Below are 19290 nucleotides of genomic sequence, written 5' to 3'. Positions count from 1 at the left end.
TGCCTCCCTCTCATAGAGAAGGAAGTTTGAGCAGAAAAGAAAAATATTTAAAGATATAATTCACAAAAACTTTCCTGAACTAAAGATATAGATCTATATATTTAAAGAGTGATTGTATCCCAGGGAAGAAATGGATTCCGTGGATTCCAATCTATTAAAACAAGAACCAATCCTAATAAAGTAACTAAAGAAATATCTTACTGACATCCAGATGCCTTCCCTCCTCCCGAAAATCAAGTCACTTCCAAGTAGTTAAAATTATTTAACGGTTATTTACTAATTACTATTTAAGTTATGAGAAACTACTTAAATGTATATGCCAGTAGAAAATTGGGCAAATGATAGGAAAAACAGAATTGTTACAGAATAGGAAATATGGCATCCAGTTGTGTAGGGAACTTTGAAGAGAAAGAATCTATTAAAAAAAAAAAAAAGCACAGGTGCCCCTTACTATCTTTGTAACATGAAATAATGGAAAGGCTCAATACAAAATTTCAGAAGAAAGATGATTCTGTGCATTTGTATTCATTCACACCGTGAGGTCAATGATATTATTTCTAGATTATAGAGTTAAAACAAAGGACAATGCATACCACTAACTTAGCGCTCAGAGGAAAATAGGGCATGTTATGGAGTAGCAGCCGATGAAAGTGAAGTAAATGTGTCTTCAACTGAAATCATCAGGAAAACGTGGACGTGCACAAATGCACATGCACACACATACGTACACTCACGCACACACGCGTGTACACGCACATTCGTACATACTCATGCACACACATGTATACACATGCATGCACACGTAAACTAAGTAAAGCTAGAAGGAAGGAATTTGTAAGATGAAAATGCAATTTAATTAAATCAGCTAAAAATAACCTGAGAGGAACCTTATAACAATGGATAAATTCTTAGCTAATATATAGCTAAATATGATGGAAGAAAGTACAAGAAATGCACAGAATAAAAATGAGAAAGCAAAAGTTAGGGGAATTAAATGAACTATAAAATATTTGGAACATGGGATCCCTGGGTGGCGCAGCGGTTTGGCGCCTGCCTTTGGCCCAGGGCGCGATCCTGGAGACCCGGGATCGAATCCCACGTCAGGCTCCCGGTGCATGGAGCCTGCTTCTCCCTCTGCCTGTGTCTCTGCCTCTCTCTCTATCTCTCTGTGACTATCATAAATAAATAAAAATTAAAAAAAAATATTTGGAACATGAAAACAGCCCTCAATGCTCCTTATGTGCCAGGTGACTCGTCGGACCAAAGCTGCAAGCCCTGTGTGAAGACTGTCCTTTCCAAGGCATCTTGGCTCAGATGGTCCCACAGGGGACATAGGATCAAACTGTTCCGAGACACTTGAGTTCAAAATGTCCTTTGAACGGTCCCAGAGTGCAGAGACAGAGAGAGCTTCCAGGTGTGCTTCTGTGGGACTAAGTGATGTGTTGACGTCAAAACCGGGCAGCAACATCTCTAATTCAGAAAGAAAACAACCACATGCCAGGCCTTATTGATTTTGATACCAGAATACCTAAATCCATAAAATGAACGAGCCCTATTCATGAAACCAAGGATTCCAGGGAACCAGGCCCAAAATATGGAACCTCCTCTCTCGATCGGAGGAAGGTGGGCAACGTGCAGCTCTGTGGTTTTAACCACATTTCACATCTCATTTCACACCCTGGATTGCCAGAGAATTGGATAGAACAGGTGGCTTTCTATCACAAAGTTGCTGAGTCACATCCAACTTCTTTATCATGAGAATCTTGAAAAGCATATAAATCAAGTTTATTTCTAAAATACATGGAGCAAGTTAAGGGTTGACTCAATAGATCACTTTCATAAGATGAACAAGCAAGTATTCGACCAACATTTATGCTCAATAGGCTGAGCATCCTGCACGGTGAGTGGAGACCGTGGAGAGAGGACGTTCCTACCCCTCCTCCTGGAGCTGGTGGTGTCCAGTGAACAGGGCAGTGAGGCTGCCTTCCAACGTGATGCCAAGTGCATACTGATCCTGATTCCCTAGAAGCAGGTTTCTAGAAATCATAAAACAGGACTTTAGGAATTTAGCATTTCCTCAGAAGAATGCCATCATGATTGGAGGTCATCCTCTTTATTAAGAATGTAATCTTGCTGAGATGCTGGCTGGCTCAGTCAGCAACTGAGCGACTCTTGGTCTCAGGGTCACAAGTCTGAACCCCACAAGTTCAAACCCCACATTGGGTGTGGGAGCTTCCTGCACCCTGACCAGCTGGCCCGGAGCAGGAGAGAACCAGGACGGTGCTCAGCATTGGAGCAGGCGGGGCCGGACCTCACAGGACAGACCCCTTTTGTATGATGTGATCTCAGGAAACAACCCATTTGAATTTCCTAACTTCGGGGCAGCTGTTTTTCATCTTAGCCATTAATGATTAAGATTTGTATCGTAAACTGGAAGAGTTGGATGCCTGGAGCTATCAGAACCACCTACAAATCACATTGTTCTTTGTCTTTTCCAGGTGAGTCAGTGCAGCGACATGCGGTGGGGCTGCCCCACTCTGCACTCCTCTCGCCCCCGCGTGGCGACCGCAGGGTGCCTCGGCTGCATTGATCCACCCACGGGGAGAGCCGCACCCCAGCGGTGCTTCTCGCTGAGCAGAAGGACTTTGCCCCCAAATTCTTAATTCTTAATTCTTCCTGATGTGTGAGCCCCGTTGCCACCCCACCCCAGGACACCTGCTTTGCGGGAATGGCCAGGCCACTGAAATTTCGATGCAAGTGAGAGATGCCAGAGCAGTTTTTCCTGCATATTTTCCTGTGGATTCACCTTTATGAATTTGGCTACGTAAGGCAGGAACATCCAGAAGGTCAGAAACACCCTGGCCTCAGGCTATAGTCTGCCCCAGTGGGTTTGGTCCTTTTTTACAAAGAAGTGCTAATTCCTTAGCACTCACAGGCCAGGAGGGACACTGGGCATTCGGTGTGACCGCGGAGGATCCACACTCACTTTCCACATTGGGGTCCTCGTGACTGTGGACGTGGGTCTGCCGAGGAGGCTGGCACGCCGGCGCCCGTGGCCCCTGCTTTCAGGGAGGTTTGTGTGTGTGTCCTGCGAGTCAGTGACAGTTAGGACACAGGGAGCCATCAAAAGGGTGGATTATCTTCCTACTTCTTCCCTTAACTTTGCCAGTTTGCGGGCGATCTTAGGAGATACTTAGAAGACCTGATTTTCCTTAATACGGACCCGACCGCCTGCAAATGTCACAGAAACCTGTCCGGGGAGTTTGCTCAGCTCCCTCCTCCCACCCAGGACTTCTTGTGGTCATAACTGGGTTCTGTAAACCCAGCTTTCTGGGCTCATGAACACTCAATACTTGAATCCTTGAGAAGAAAACGGGTTATGAAGGGTTTGCTTAAGGAAATATCCACTCAGCCTGAGCACACGGAAAGTTTGGGCCCCCCAGAGAGGCAGGCAGGACTGGTGGGGGAGCACCTGCTGCGTGAGGGTCAGAGGCCAGTGGTGGGGGTTGGGGGGCTTGGGTAGTGACTTCACTCCTGAGCCTCGGTGTCCTCCCCGGTAAAGGAGGCTCTCCCGGTGCCTAAATGTGTGGTGCTCCTCACGGGCTTCACATATAATCACTCAACCTGGGTTTTCATCGTTCACCAAGAGATGCGGCAGGCACAGCTCCAGGGGCTGCGGGTGGGGGTCTGCTGATGTCTGTGTCTGCCAAGAAGACCCCAAGTGTGTTCCTGAACTTGGAAAATGCACATCTCAGAACTGGGGGCAAAGTTCTGAGCAACGCTGGTGCCCCCTCGGATCTGCAGGACGAGGCTGTGAGGGGCCACTCAGGATGCAGATGCTGGATTTCAGTGAGGTCTTGGGGTGCCCGGCTGGCGGGGTTGGTGGAGCATGTGACTTTTGATCTCACGGCTGTGAGTTCAAGCCCCACATTAGGTGTAGAGATCACTTAAGAATAAAATCTTTTTAAGGGAGAGTAAAGAATAAAATTAGGGGGCGCCTGGGAGGCCCAGTTGGTGAAGCATGTGCCTTCAGCTCAGGTCCTGATCTCGGGGTCCTGGGATTGGGCCCCATGTGGGCTCTGTGCTCAGCGGGGCGTCTGCTTCTCTCTCTGTCCCCACCCCCACCCTCTCTGTCCCAAATAAATAAATAAAATCTTTTTAAATAAATAAATGAATAAAATGAAGTGTCCTGGGAAGAACGTGCTCCCCTGTAACTCCCAAGATCCACTCGGTCTGCACGAGATTTGTCCTGGATTTGACTGAAGTGACTCAGCATTCCTGCTGGGCCGCCAGTGAGCTGTGTCTCACCCTCTTCTCACAGTGTTTTCTACAGAACCCACTGCCCAGTAAATATGTAGCCATCGATTACTGGCAAAAAAGAAGCTACCGGAATGTGGATACGGGTAGAAAGAGGCAAAATAACCAGGGCAGGATGTTAATACATGATTCCAAGTAGACGTACAGGAGCGCTCCAGTGAACTATTCTTGTAATTTTTTTTTTTTTGTAATTTTTCTTATATGTCTGAGATGATTTCCAAATGAAAAGCTTCGGGGTCACCGGCCTGGCTTGATTGATGGAGTGTGTGACTCTTGATCTCACGGCTGTGGGTTCGAGCCTCCCACTGGGTGCAGAGGTGACTTAAAAAAAATAAGAAAATAAACAAAAAGGCTCTGTTGACTCATTCAACGGCAAGATGACAACACTCTAGAGTCGCAGCTACGGGTGTGATTAGTTGTGATGGTTCTTGTTTTTTTCCTAAACTTTTCTCCACGCCCAAGTATATTTTGGAATTTTTCCCCTCCATGGACACCACAAGAAAAGCTAATTAAATTCAAGAGAACTATTCAGATGTGATTTGCAAACACATACTACATTAGAGGTGGAAAGAACCAGACGGAAATGTTCAAGCAGACAGTCTTGAGAGATAAATGTCCTCTGCTTTCGGGATTATATTTAAGTCTGCCCGTGATAACTTCACAAGACAGAGCGTTGTTGTTGGGCTTGATTCATTCCTTCCTGGCAGACTGAGCTCCGGCAAGCTTGAAATATTATTGTTAATCCCTTTTTTATTTAGGTGTGCGCTAGAGTAGCACTTGAGACACGATGGATATAAACCAGGACTTCTGCGTTACTATGAAGACATAATTTATTTACTCGAACCAAATTATCTCGTAGGGGGAGCCAAGGAAGTTGAATTCCTCAAGACTGAACTACGCTGTCAGCTGGCTTCCTTCCTTCCGGAGAAGTTTCTGCTTTAGCTAAAGAGTCTTTCAAACCACAGTTATTTCCCAAAATAATAAGCAAAATGCTGCATTTGTCTGCTGGGGCGGCGGCAACAAAACCTCTGGAACATGAATGTACTGTGTCACGGTGGGGGGGCCCGGATCCGAGCCGCGGAGCCGCCCGGCCTCGTGGCCTCTGAGGGCGCAGGGTGGGGGTAGGGGTGGGGGAGGCCGGGTCTGCTCCAGGCCGCCCCCCACCCCCCGCCCCAGCACCTCTACCGGGGACCCCGCAGCTCTGGTTTCCCTGGCGTGACCCCGAGCACATACCTCTATGTGTCTTAAAAGGACGCTGTTTCCTGGGGTTGGAGCCCACCCACGGGATCTCATCTTGATGTGATCGTCTGCAGAGTGAGGTCCCATCCGCAGGCCCTGGGGTCGGCACCTGGATGTCACCCCCAGGTGTGGAACCCATCACACATACCTTTGAATAGCTGCAGCCATTTGCAGACAAGGGCCCTGTCGTTTTAATTAATTTTGGCTTTTTGAGGAATTGCACTTGGGTGACAAAAGTAACACAAAAACTTCACAGACTTTCTATTTTTTCACTCTGCACAGATCCTCCTGTAGAGAGGCTTTCATAGAACGAACGTTTGCATGTTAGGACCCGTTGATTATCACAAAAACTACAGAAGAAATGAATCATCTGAGTTCTTTCACTCTGAAAAAGATCAGGTAATAACCAAAAGTGAATTCTTTTTTACCCCTTGAAATGGCAATTTAAGGGGCACCTAGGTGGCTCAGGCGGTTAAGCACCTGACTCTTGGTCTCATCTCAGATCATAATCCTAGGGCTGTGGGATCGAGCCCCAAACAGTTGGGCTCCGAGCTCAGAGGAGAGCCTGCTTCTCCCTCCCCCTGCATCCCTTTCCCTGGCCCACGCACTCTCTCTCTCTCTAAAATAAATACATCTTAAAAAAATACAGGAGCACGACTGGGCCTCCCCGTGAAACCACACGGGTGTCTGTGCGCCACACCTTTAGCAAAGGACTGGCCCCATCTCCCAGTGGCTGGGAAGTAAGTGTCTACCCTGGTAGATTCTAGTGAACTGGCTGCCCTCGGGGTGCCCTCGGGGTGCTGCCTCAGGGATGGGTGCTGAGGAGTTCATCTCACATCATGAAGTCAAGGGGTGAGGCTGGAACTTTGAAGGGGGAGCCAAGGGGAGAGGAAGAGCAGAGGCTAGAGCTTCCCTGCCAGACCCCACTCTCCCCTCCTGGCATCTCCTACGTCTTTCTCAAGTGGAACAGAAAGGGCCCTAATTACAGCAGGCATGGTGGCTGTGCCAGGCCCAAGCCTGTCACCAGTCACCGCCCAGTGTGGGGATTTACTGGACCAGATTTGTAGACTGGGGACCCCTGACCCCGGCTGACCACCTTCTCCCCAATGTCTCCCGCTGTTGTGGATCGTCTACGTGACAAACTGGCTGAATTGCCATTATAAATACTTTATAAATATTATAAATACATAAAATACTGGCCTTCGGCCTCAGAAAGGTAGAGGCCCTAGGGAGGCTTTCTGTGCAGCAAGTAGAGCTCGGCCATTTTCCGGACATCTGTGCTGACTCCGGCAGCTTCACCTTACTGCTTGTCGTTTGCACCATCTTCCTGGCCCCGAGGTCGGGCAAGGAGCAAGGAAACTTGGTTGTCGAATTTCAGGAATGTGGGCTGACCTTCGAATGACCTCAGCAGGCCCAGGTTTTGCTCCTAAGGCTGTGGGTGCCAAAGTGCATAATCCTCACAGGTTGCTGGTTTCTTGGATGCTGAGTCAGCGGAGAGGGATGGCTGTGCCAGGTAGCGGCAATGGTCAGGACGGTGCGGTGGGCCAGAGCGACAGACACAGAGATCAGGGGGACAGAGCAGAGAATCCAGAAATAGAGCCACGCAAACAGGCCCAACCAGTTTTTGACGGGAGTGCAAGATAATTCAGGGGAGGAAGAACAGCTTTGTCAACAATGGTGCTGGTGCAATTGGACAGTCAGAAGCAAGGAAAAAAAGAGAAAAATAGTACTTCAACCTGCACTTCACATCTTCTACAAAAATTAACTCAAAGTGGATCAGGGTCTTAAATGAAAAACATAAAGCCATAACGTTCTTGAAAAAAGAGCCAAAGAAACACATCAGCACAATTCACAAGATCAAAACTAGAAGCTTTGCTCTCTACGCTACCCTGTTTAAAGGGCAAACGACTGTAGATTGCAAACCGCAGTCAACAGAGGACTAGTATCTAGCATATATAAAGAACTCTCAGAACTCCATAATAAATTACAAGAAATTCAATTAGAAAGCAGACCAAGGGACACCTGGGTGGCTCAGCGGTTGAGCACCTGCCCCTGGCTCAGGGTGTGATCCTTGGTCTCGGGATCGAGTCCCACATCGGGCTCCCTGCGTGGAGCTTGCTTCTCCCTCTGCCTAGGTCTCTGCCTCTCTCTCTGTGTCTTTCATGAATAAATAAAATCTTTAAAAAGAAAGAAAGAAGAAAGAAAGAAAGAAAGAAAGAAAGAAAGAAAGAAAGAAAGAAAGAAAGAGAAAGAAAGAAAGAAAGAAAGAAAGAAAGAAAGAGAAAGAAAGAAAGAAAGAAAGAAAGAAAGAAAGAAAGAAAGAAAGAAAGAAAGAAAGACCAAAACATGATTGGACAGTTCACTGAAGAGAACGCCCAGAAACTCGGGAGAAGGTGTGAGCCTCAGCAGCCGCCAGGGAGATGCAGAGTGAGACCACGGTGAGGCATCACCCCGCACCCATAACAGTGGCTCAGGGAAGAGCAGTGACTCTACACAGGGTGCGGATGCAGAGACCAGGTCTCATTCACTGCTGGTGGGAATGTAAAGTGGCACAGCCCCTCTGCAAAGTACTTAGGCAATTTCTTATAAAATGAAACATGAAAACTTAGGATCTGGGAATGGCACCAGAAACGATACATTTATCCCAGAGAAATGGGGACCAGTGTTCACACAAAGCCCTGTGCATGAATGCCCCTAGCTTTATTGTGATACCCCAAAGCAGGGAAACCTCCCCATAGCTGTCACCGATGGAACAGCTAAACCGTGGGGCCTTCGTCTGTGGAATACTACGCAGCACTGAGGAGGAACAGGCTCTCTGTGTGTGCAGCACCAGGGTGGGTCTCAGGGAATTCTGCTGCCTGCAAGGGCCAAGCTCAGGGTACGTCCTGTAGGATCACTCTTGAAGTAGCAACGTTATAGGGCTGGACAGCCAGTTCTGGAGGAGGAGCGAGAAGCCTGCGCTAGAATAAGGCAGCAGGAGGGACCCTGGCGATGGAATGTTCTGTATCTTTATCAGATGTGACATCCAAGTTGGGATTGTCCTCTGGTTGTGCAAGATGTTACCATTGAGGAAAGCCAGATAAAGGGCTCGTGGGATCTCTGTACAGGTTTTTACAACTGCATCTAACCCTACAATTCTCTTAAAGTAAAAAAAAAAGAAAATTAATAATCTTATTATAACATTCAAGGCCAACACGATGGAAATGACACTTTAGTAAGAAATGCAGTGTCTTTTTCTAGCAGACAAGAGAGTGGCCTGGCTCAGAAATGTGTATCACAACCTGAGCTGCTTCCCAGCACCAACTTCCTCTAGCCCAGCCTGTGGTTTATCTTTTCCCTCAATTATCTTTCCAGGGTGAAAGTTCCAGAGCACGGAGGCATCTGAGATCCTCCAGGGGGTGGCCGTCCTGAGTGCTCTGATTTCTGCCTAATGAGGTCCAGCCCCTCCTTGGGCCCCACGCCATGTGTTTCCACTTCCTGACATGCTGAGACTCAGATGGGGGAGATCCTGTGCCCTAGCGGATCCTGTAGAGTCATTCCTGGAAGCTCAAAAGGTTGGGATTATTTGGGATCAGAGTAATATGTTTGTGTCAGTGACCAGGCCTCTCCAGAGATAACACTGGCAGGAAGTGTGGGTGGAAGAAAGATCAGAAAATCGGCCAAGCCCGAGAGATACAGAAGCTCTGCCCGAAGCAGCAACCACCCTGCCTGACAGTACAGCTCAGCGAGCTGACAGCTTGCTCCGGAAGAAGCAGTACATTTCAGCATGTTTCAGCCACAAAAGGCTCACCAGCATCTGAGCAGCATCACAGCCCAGACCCAAATGGACCAAGGAAAGTGAGCCAGCCCAGGACCACGAGGGTTCGTAGTCAACACGTCCCGCTCAAGAGCTTGGCCTCTGCCCTAGGGTGGGGGGCCCACCTCCCTGGCCATGCAGCCGCTGACCAGCTGGCGGGATACCTTTCAGCAGGGTCCAATTTCTTCTACTTCTGGGCCCATGTTTGCTGCCCTTGCCTAAGAAATAAATGGAAATCTTTGTGGTGCTGGGCAGGGCCGATGGCGTGCTTCAGGCGGGCCTCAGACTAGATCCGTTGTTCCACTGAGTTAAGGGTATGAGGGTATATTTTCAAAGACTGTTGAGATTCTCTACTGGACAAATGTCCTGATTGAATCACTAATACACCAGCTTGTTAGCTCAGCTCATGTCTAAAAAGATACGGTCACCCGTTTGTTCTATGGGCAAAACTCCTTCCAAGATAAATGGTCTTGCCTTGCATTCCGCATAGGTCTGGTTCAGGATCCCAGGTGCCTCTGAGGTAGTAGGAGGTCCGGGTCGCAGCCCCCACAGCCCCCGTGTGGGGGACGGCGGTCACGGGGCAGAGGCCAGTACACGTGGGCCTGAGATGTCAGTCGCCTCAAGGCCATGAAAGAGGAACTTTCAGGTCACTGATCTGGGTACAAGTGATACAGTTGCATTTCTAGCGCCGTTGTCGCTACTCAGGATTTAAATACCCTGGAAACTGGTGAGTCTTAGGTCAAAGGCTACGACATGTCAAAGAGCAAAAGTGGCTTCATTATTTGTAAGAGGAATACTTTGTTCATTTTGCCCAACTGAAAACAGTACTTCTTTGATGATGCCCCCATGTCCATAGGATATTGCCCCTCCCCTCAATCCCACATACAATTGCACCCCAAAGCACGTGCTACCTAGGAATAAACCTAACCAAAGAGGTAAAGGATCTCTACCCTAAAGACGACAGAACACATCTGAAAGAGACTGAGGAAGACAAAGAGATGGCAAACTATTCCATGCTCATGGATCCGAAGAATGAATATTGGGAAAACGTCAATGTGGGCAATTTACACAATTAACGCAATCACTATCAAAAATACCACGGACTCTCTTCAGAGAGCTGGAACAGATCATCGGAAGATTTGTGTGGAATCAGAAAGGACCCTGAATGGCCACGGGAATAGTAGCCAAGAAAACCACAGCGGGGGGCAGCACAATGCCGGATTTCAGGTTGCGCTGCAAAGCTGTGCTCACCAAGACAGTGTGGTACAGGCACAAAAACAGACACAGCCACCAATGGAACAGAAGAGGAATCCAGAAGTGGACCCTCAACTCGATGGTCAAGACCATATATTCGACCAAGCAGGAGAGACCATCCACTGGAAAAAAGACAAGTCTCTTCCATCAATGCCACTGGAAACGCTGGACAGCCACATGCAGAGGAGGGAAACTGGCCCACTGTCTCACACCAGACACAAAGATAAACTCAAAATGGATGAAAGATGTAAATGTGAGACGAATTTCCATCAAAACCCTGGGGGAGAACACAGGCAACGCCCTTCCCGAACTTGGCGACAGCAACTTCTCGCAAGATACACCCATGAAGGCCAGAGAAACAAAAGCAGAGATGAACTACTGGGACTTCACCAGGATGAGAAGCTTCCGCACAGCCAAAGAGACACTCAACAAAACCAACAGACAATCTCCAGAATGGGAGAAGCTACTTGCAAATGACCCGTCGGATAAAGGGCCAGCATCCGAGATCTCTAAAGAACCTATTACACTCAACAGCAGAGAACCAAGAGTGCCACCCTGAAAGGGGCAAAAGACACCAACAGAAACGTCACACAGTAAGACACAGACGTGGCCAACAAGCACACGAGACGATGCTCTGCGTCATTTGCCATCAGGGAAATACAAATCAAAACCACCATGAGATCCCACCTCACACCAGTGAGAATGGGGAACATTAACAAAGCAGGAAACCACAAATGTTGGAGAGGATGCGGAGAAAGGGGAACCCTCCTGCCCTGTTGGTGGGAATGTGAACTGGTACAGCCGCTCTGGAAAACTGTGTGGAGGTTCCTCAAGGGGTTAAAACTAGACCTGCCCTACGACCCAGCAATTGCACTGCTGGGGATTTACCCCAAAGATACAGATGCAGGGAAACACCAGGACACCTGCACCCCGATGTTTCTAGCAGCAATGTCCACAATAGCCAAACTGTGGAAGGAGCCTCGGTGTCCATCGACAAGTGATGGATAAAGAAGATGTGGTTTATGTGTACAATGGGATATTCCTCAGCCATTAGAAACGACAAATACCAACCATGTGCTTCACCGTGGAGGGACCTGGAGGGTATGATGCTGAGGGAAGTAAGCTGGTTGGAGAAGGACAAACATTATATGGTCTCACTCAAACGGGGAATAGAAGAAATAGTGAAAGGGAATAAAGGGGAAAGGAGAGAAAATGAGTGGGAAATATCAGAAAGGGAGACAGAACACGAGAGACTCCTAACTCTGGGAAACAAACAAGGGGTAGTGGAAGGGGAGGGGGGCAGGGAGTGGGAGTGACTGAGTGACGGGCACTGAGGGGGGCACTTGACGGGATGAGCACTGGGTGTTATACTATGTGTGGGCAAAACGAACTTCAATAAAAAATATATGTATATTTAAAAAAAAAGATATTGCCCCTCTTCCACCACCCCATCTTCCATGCCCCGCCCCCGCCATCCCGTCTGACATGGCCCTGCTCACCCCCCCCAAAGGACATGGCCCTGCACCCACCCTCCCATCTGACATTTCTGCCTCCCTCACTTGCCTAGTGACTCCTGGCGAGTCTCCTGCATGAACTTTCTTTGTGTCCAGAATGACTAACAAGAGTCCAGGAACAGGACTGCGTATTGTATTGTTGTATTTGTTTGTTTTACTGAATCTGTCCTAGCAACAAGAGTATAATCTTATGTTGTGAAATTTCTAGTTTAGCTGCTGAGTCTCTGTTCCTATAAGTTAGCACATAAATCTAATAAATGCAGCGAACTGTCCCAGGACAGGGGTGCTTGGTGGCTCAGTCGTTGAGCTTCTGACTCTTGATTTCAGCTCAGGTCATGACTTCAGGGTCATGAGATTGAGCCCAGCATCGAGCCCCCTGCTCAGTGGGGCTTTGCTTGGGATTCTCTCTCTCCATCTTCCGCTGCCCCTCCCCGCCTGCTCCTTCTCAAAAGAAAAGAAATGGACCAAGATGGGGTTTTGATTTTTTTTAAAGATTTTATTTATTTATTCATGAGACACACACACAGAGAGAGGCAGAGACACAGGCAGAGGGAGAAGCAGGCTCCATGCAGGGAGCCCGATGTGGGACTAATCCCCGGACTCCAGGATCAAGCCCTGGGCTGCAGGCGGCGCTAAACTGCTGAGCCACCTGGGCTGCCCGGGGTTGTGATTTTTAGTTTTTGAAATAAAGTCCTCATTCTATAAAGTTAGCAATTGATTGTAAAGTTGGCTTTCATTTTTTTCCCTTACTAATTCAGTACTAAATGGTCATTCAAACTGAAGCCTTGCGGTTGACTGGGCTGCTATTTTTGATCCATTTAAAAACCTACGTGCAAAAAAAAATAAAAAATAAAAAAAATAAAAATAAAAACCTACGTGCTCTTTTGCTGCTTCTTGGAGTACCAAAAAACAAAAAAACCTTACCTGCTCAGATCAGATTTAAGGAGATTATTGAATTTGGAGGGCATGCTCATATTTTTGGATTCTAATAGTTTCCAAGTGCCTAGTCTAAAGTGCATTAAAAAAGAGAAGACGGGGCAGGGGGGTGGCATGGATGTGCGCGCGGCCTCCCAGCAGCGGGCTGGCGCCCGGCGGACAGGGGAGGTTTTCAGCGCTGCCTCGCGGTGTGGAGAACCCCGGGCAAGGCTCATCTCGAAGCGTCGTCACCTTGTGGGCAAAATGGGAGTAAACTGGAACCCGCCTCGAAGAGTGTTAAGAGAATTGGTGGTAATTTCTGTGCATTTATATATTTGGGGACGGGGAGGGCTCCTCCGAGAGGACAGCGTGTCTCTGGACTCTGCAGGGGCGCTGGTGCGGGGAGACCCGTGTGGCCCCGTGCTGCTGGCGTGGTGGGCGCGATGTCTGCTTCAGGACGTGGCAGGGCCCGGCAGTCGTGGACAGGCGGGCCGGCCGCCACCTGGGCCGTGGTGTGCGTGATGCAGGTGAGCACAGGTAGGCACGGGAGTGGGCTGCTGGCTCGTCTCTGTTGCTCTGCAGCTTGCAAGAATGACACGTCCGTGGGGACCCGGTGGTCTTACGTGAGGGCGGGTTAGAGGATGAGCCGCTTTAGCTTCTGGGGGCCCGAGGCCACGTGACGAGGACGCAGGTGATGGCACCAAGCAAGGCAGCGTCTCTGGGCGCGGCCCCTGCCAGGCACCTGCCGGGAGTACCTTGGTCCGCAAGCTAGGTGGCTTAAAACCACAAAAATTCATTATCTCACGGTTCTGGAGGCCAGAACACTGACATGGGTCTCACTGGGCAAAAGTCTTGGAGTTGGCCGAGGCCTGGCCTGGGACCAAATCTACGCCTCTGGCCCTTCCGGCTTCCAGGGGCCCTGATGGGTGGCTGCTGCTCCTTCCTCCATCTTCACAGCAGGCAGCTAGGGGCATCTCTCTTGGGGCCACGGCTCTGACTCCCCCACTGCCTCTGCCGCTAAGGAGCCTGAGATTCCACTGGGCCACCAGCCAATCCTGAATCATCTCCCCATTTTAGGGTACAGTGACTGGCAACCATAATTCGATCCACAGCCAGAAGCCCCTTACCATGCGCAGGCTCCAGGCTCGGCCTGGGGACACCTCTGGGAGGGCCATTCTGTCCCCACCGTGGTGTCTCCATCCACCTGCACACACACCCGACCAGGCCCTGCAGGAAACGGGGTGGAGAGGGTGTGGGGTTCCTGCAGGGAGGGGAGTCACACATCGTCCAGGGGCTACAGCGTGACTTCCTGGGGTCTCACGACTCCGCAGCAGACGCTGTCACCATCGCCCACTGCACAGCTGAGTAAACGAGGGCCCTCGGGTGGTCAAGTACCTGGGCTAGTGAGTGGCAGGGCCAGCTCTCCGAACCACAGTCCCCATCACTCCTCTGTGGGCTCCGACAGCCACTGGACAAATGGACTCGGGAGAAGGTTCTGTTTGGGAAAACCGATGGGGAAATAAGGTGCTAAGGGACCTTCCCCCCCAACCTTGAGCACGGACAGTGGTGCCGCGCCCAGGCGCCGTGTGGGCCCCGCGGGCAGGCGGCTGGAACTCCCCAGTCAGGCAGCAGCCCCGGAACCCCGGAACGTGGCACAGTCGGCAGGTAGCCTTGCTCCAGTCGGGCTGGAGCGTGCAGAGGCTGTGGGGTCACTGGCCAAGGCCACAGCCCTCCTCCCCCTTTATCCGCTTTGAGCATTTCCCGGTTTCCGAGAGACACGGCTTCTTCATTTGCAAAATGTGGCTGCGTCTCCTGCCTCCCACGGTAGCAGAGGGAGCTGGCTTATGATTTTTATTGAGCTTCAGGCTCATACTTGGCCCCAGAAAGCTATGGGGTCATGCACAGCTCCGTCAAATACGACGGAAACGCTCTCCCAGGCTGTCGGGGGAGGACGTGATGCTGTCGTGTGCACAGAGCCGATTCGCTATCCGAAAGCTGCACCCACAGGACCGTTTCGTTTTCCCCAGAGCCACGGTGGTCCCGACTGTCCTTGCTGTCGGACGGAGCGGCTCGGAGGCGAGTGGCCCGGCCCCGTGGCCAGATGCCAGGGACCCTCTGGAGGTGGCTCTGAGGGGGCATCTCCTCACTTCCATGGAGAACAGAGCTGCTTCAAGGGGCCCGTGCATCCCACTAGGGGGGGGCAGCCCATCGCGTTGGCCTCCTGCTGCACTCCGGGTGCTGGGGCCCCGCCCGGTGCAGCCTGCCCAGGCCGGGTTCCCACCCCCGTGGTTCTCGCCCTCGCCCTGAGAGCCCCCGTCCTGCTCCTGGTCACACACAGGGTGGGGACCTCACAGCGGGGCAGGCAGCTGGCTGGAAGGGAGGGAGGAACACGGGGCATTTTCTATGAATCTGTGTGCAGGTGAGAAAGCCAGAAACACGCATGCAGGGCTAATTTCTGTTTTTATAAAATTGCTTTCCTAAGTGAAATAGAGAAAGACAAATACCGTATGCCTTCCCTTAGGTGTGGAATCTAAAGCCACAAACTCTTAGATGCACAGAGTAGTTTGGTGGATGCCAGAGGCAGCAGGTAAGAACGGGCCAGTGGGTGATGGACTCAAAGGTACAGACTTGCAGGTGCAAAGTGAATGAGCAAGTCCTGGCATCTAACGGGGGGCACGGCGACAGCAGTGCACAAAATGGTGCTGTGTGTTTGAAGTCTGCCAAGAGTGTAGACCTTAAAAGCCCTTCCCACAAAGATGTCATGGTGACCATTTGCAACGCACACAGGTATCAACTCATCACACTGTCCACCTGCCACGAACAAAATGTTACACGGAGATTATGTCAATAAAAACATTAAAGCGTATTTTACGAAAAAAATTCTTTTTAGAAGTACTTTTTATTGCAAACAATGAATTGTACATATTTCTGTTTTTCACACCTGCCTCTTTCTAAATAAATAAATGCATAAATAAAATCTTGAGACAAGGTATAAACAAGGATGTCAATCCTGCAAGGTAGTCAATAAACTAGATGGGGAATAAAAACCAAGAAGGAGAAAGCAAATGACAGCAAGGATGAAAATTTGGGGCCGAAACCAGCCGCAGGCGACCAAGATAAAGAGGAAACTCGGCCGGTCCACAGCCTTGAAAGGCAAGGCATTGTTGAAAGGCATTGAGCGATGCTCCTCCAGCCCTGGTTTTGAGCAGTTCCTCGTGAAGGACGCGGAGGCACTTTTCAGGACTTGTCCCATCAGTTCACTTCAAGGCTTGTCCCGAAGCACTCAGGAAGCCTTCTTGCTCTTCTACTCAACCTGCCATGAGGCATGGGCTCCCGGGTGCACCCACCTGCTCCAACGCAGAGCACTGACGAGTGGGAGGCAGATGCACCACCCCCACGGGCCAGAAGCAGCCAGGCTCCAGGGAGCAGAGGAGGAATGAGAGCCCCCAGGCTCTGCGTCCCGCAATGACTCCCAGGAGATACTCGGACAAAGTGCAACCTGCCCTGGGGCTGGACGCCGGCCTGGGGACCCCACATCTGTCCGGGAGCCCGGCTCCTCAAAGCTCCAGCGCCTCCGTGCACGGAGACAGAAAGTGCATTCCTGCAGCCCTGGGGGCTTGGACAGCACCACCAGGATCCGTGGCCATGAGGCTGGGTCTGAGTTCCCTGCACTGACTCCATGGTCAGCACCCCAAAACAGCACCAGAGGAACTGGTTTTACCCTGGCCAGGGGTCCGGGTGGGGCACCCACAAAGTCAGCAGCAAGAGAGCTGTAGGTAAGACGAAGAATAAGATGAAACAATATCCACGCAAAATGAGATGATTTCCACTCAAAATGAGATGATACCAAAAATTCAAAACCCCTGAAGTTTTCCAAAATTCAAGAGCAAAGTCAATAAAAGCAGCAATCAATACAAGAACTTAAAAGCAGATCGAACATGTTTTTAAAGATTTTATTCATTTATTCATTTTAGAGAGAGAAAGCGCACATGAGCACACAAGTGTGGAGGGGCAGAGGCAGAGGGAGAGGGACAAGCAGACTCTGTGCTGAGCACAAAGCCCAACGCAGGGCTCGATCCTAGGACCCCAAGATCACGACCCCAGCCAAAACCAAGAGTTGGACGCCCCACTGACTGAACCATCCGAGGGCCCCCAGATGAAATTTTTTTTTTAAAAAAACAAAGAGTGTGAAATAGAACTGTCATAAGGTAAAACAAGAGAGAATGATGAAAAGTTTTAATCTAAGAAATTGAACTGTAGTGCTGACATTACAGTCAGAAAAGCAGTAGAAAAGAAAAAAAGAAAAGCAGTAGGAAAGATGGACTTTAGAGACAGTTGAAGGTAAAGGTGGATCAAGGGCCCCGTTCCCCAGGATCCACAGAGAGCAGAGGAGAGCACACCTCAATGAGGGGCCCTGCAGCAGACGGCGGACTTCCAGAAAAAAAGGAATGCAGAGAATGGAAGAAAACCCATTTTGAAGATAAAGTACCTAAGACATCTTAGGCTCTGAAGAAATGCAGAAGTCCTCAAACCAGAAGTGCCCCTGCAACAGGCGTCCTACTCAACGGCCGGTCCATAGCGAGACGCCTGTACAGGGACTCTGGGCGTCACAACGCTGACGCTACCAGGGAAGATGGTGCAAAACAGGGGTCAGCTAGACCACAGAAGAGTCCTCTGCAGGGAAAGCAGAGGCAAGAGGCACCAGAATGGCGTTTCCAGAGCACGGAGGGTGAGCGTTCATCACGTGGAATCCTATGCCTTGTAAACTCGCCTTCCAGCATGAGGTCGAGAGGCTTGAGAGCTATGTCCTGCCTGCAGACAGTTGCACACGAGGGAGAAGAAAAGCACACCCGGAGTGAAGTCGTGTGTACAAGGTCAAGGGCCAGGACAGGACTTGATACGTTATAATAAAATTATAAATTATAAAAAACACTGAAGGTAATGAACAACAGTTCAGCTCCGTGTGCGTGTGAATCTGTGTATTAACGTAACGTACTGGTTATATAATACGTATATACGTTATATAATACGTTAATACACACATGCGTGTTGATCTACATGCCACATATATGCCATGTTGCATCCGAGGTGAGGATAACCCCCAGCAGACCCTGTGTGTTCTTCAGAACCAGGAAAATGAGGCACCGAATATAAACAGTATACAAAACATTTACAATAGAATGGAGGCACAAAGGAAGTTTTATTTTATTTCATTATTTTATTTTATTTATTTTATTTTATTTATTTTATTTTTACAAAGGAAGTTTTAAAAGGAAAAGCGGAGAAAAAAATGATAAAAACAAAAGAGAAGAAAGGTAGATACGCCCAAACACGGTCACCTATAATAAGAAATACGATGAGTTAAACTTGTTATTAACAAAAATGATGAGGCTGGGTTTTAAAATAAAATTCAGCTATGTGTTGTATATTTAAAGCATATCTTGGGGTGCCTGGGTGGCGTTGTCAGTTGAGCGGCTAAATTGCGATTTCTGCTCAGGTCATGATCTCAGGGCCATGAGGACGAGTCGCGTGACAAGCTCCGTGCTCAGTGGGGAGTCTGCTTGAGATTCTCTCTCCCCCGTGCCCCTTCCCCCATGTACACACACTCTGTCTCTAAAATAAATAAACAAGTCTCTTTTTTTAAAAAAAGGCATTATCTTTTTTATTTTTATTTATTTATTTTTTAATAATAAATTTATTTAATTTTTTTGTTTTAATAAATTAATTTTTTATTGGTGTTCAATTTACCAACATACAGATTAACACCCAGTGCTCATCCCCTCAAGTGTCCCCCTCAGTGCCCGTCACCCATTCACTCCCACCCCCCACCCTCCTCCCCTTCCACCACCCCTAGTTCATTTCCCAGAGTTAGGGGTCTCTCATGTTCTGTCTCCCTTTCTGATATTTCCTATCCATTTCTTCTCCCTTCCCTTCTGTTCCCTTTCACTATTATTTATATTCCCCAAATGAATGAGAACATACACTGTTTGTCCTTCTCCGATTGACTCATTTCACTCAGCATAATACCCTCCAGTTCCATCCACGTTGAAGCAAATGGTGGGTATGTACACACACTCTGTCTCTAAAATAAATAAATAAGTCTCTTTTTTTAAAAAAAGGCATTATCTTTTTTAAAAAAGGGATTTATTTTTTAAGTAATCTCTACCCCCAGTGAGGAGCTAAACCCAGCATCAAGAGTCACATGCTCCACTGACAGAGCCAGCCAGGCGCCCCTATAAAAGGCATACCTAAAAC

General features: G+C 49.1%; 1 protein-coding gene across 1 annotated transcript in view; it reads left to right on the top strand.

Annotated features, from left to right (window-relative positions):
* PKD1L1 (polycystin 1 like 1, transient receptor potential channel interacting) overlaps window positions 1-3977 on the top strand; it is a 92873-nt gene extending 88896 nt beyond the window's left edge. The window contains 1 exon segment of the mRNA XM_041751083.1: window positions 2499-3977. The gene's annotated coding sequence lies outside the window, so the exon portion shown is untranslated.
* Window positions 3978-19290: the final 15313 nt, after the last annotated feature.

This window comes from Vulpes lagopus, chromosome 4 (assembly GCF_018345385.1).
Source record: "Vulpes lagopus strain Blue_001 chromosome 4, ASM1834538v1, whole genome shotgun sequence".
NCBI lineage: Eukaryota > Metazoa > Chordata > Mammalia > Carnivora > Canidae > Vulpes > Vulpes lagopus.
This window is presented reverse-complemented; position numbering and strand designations above follow the sequence as displayed.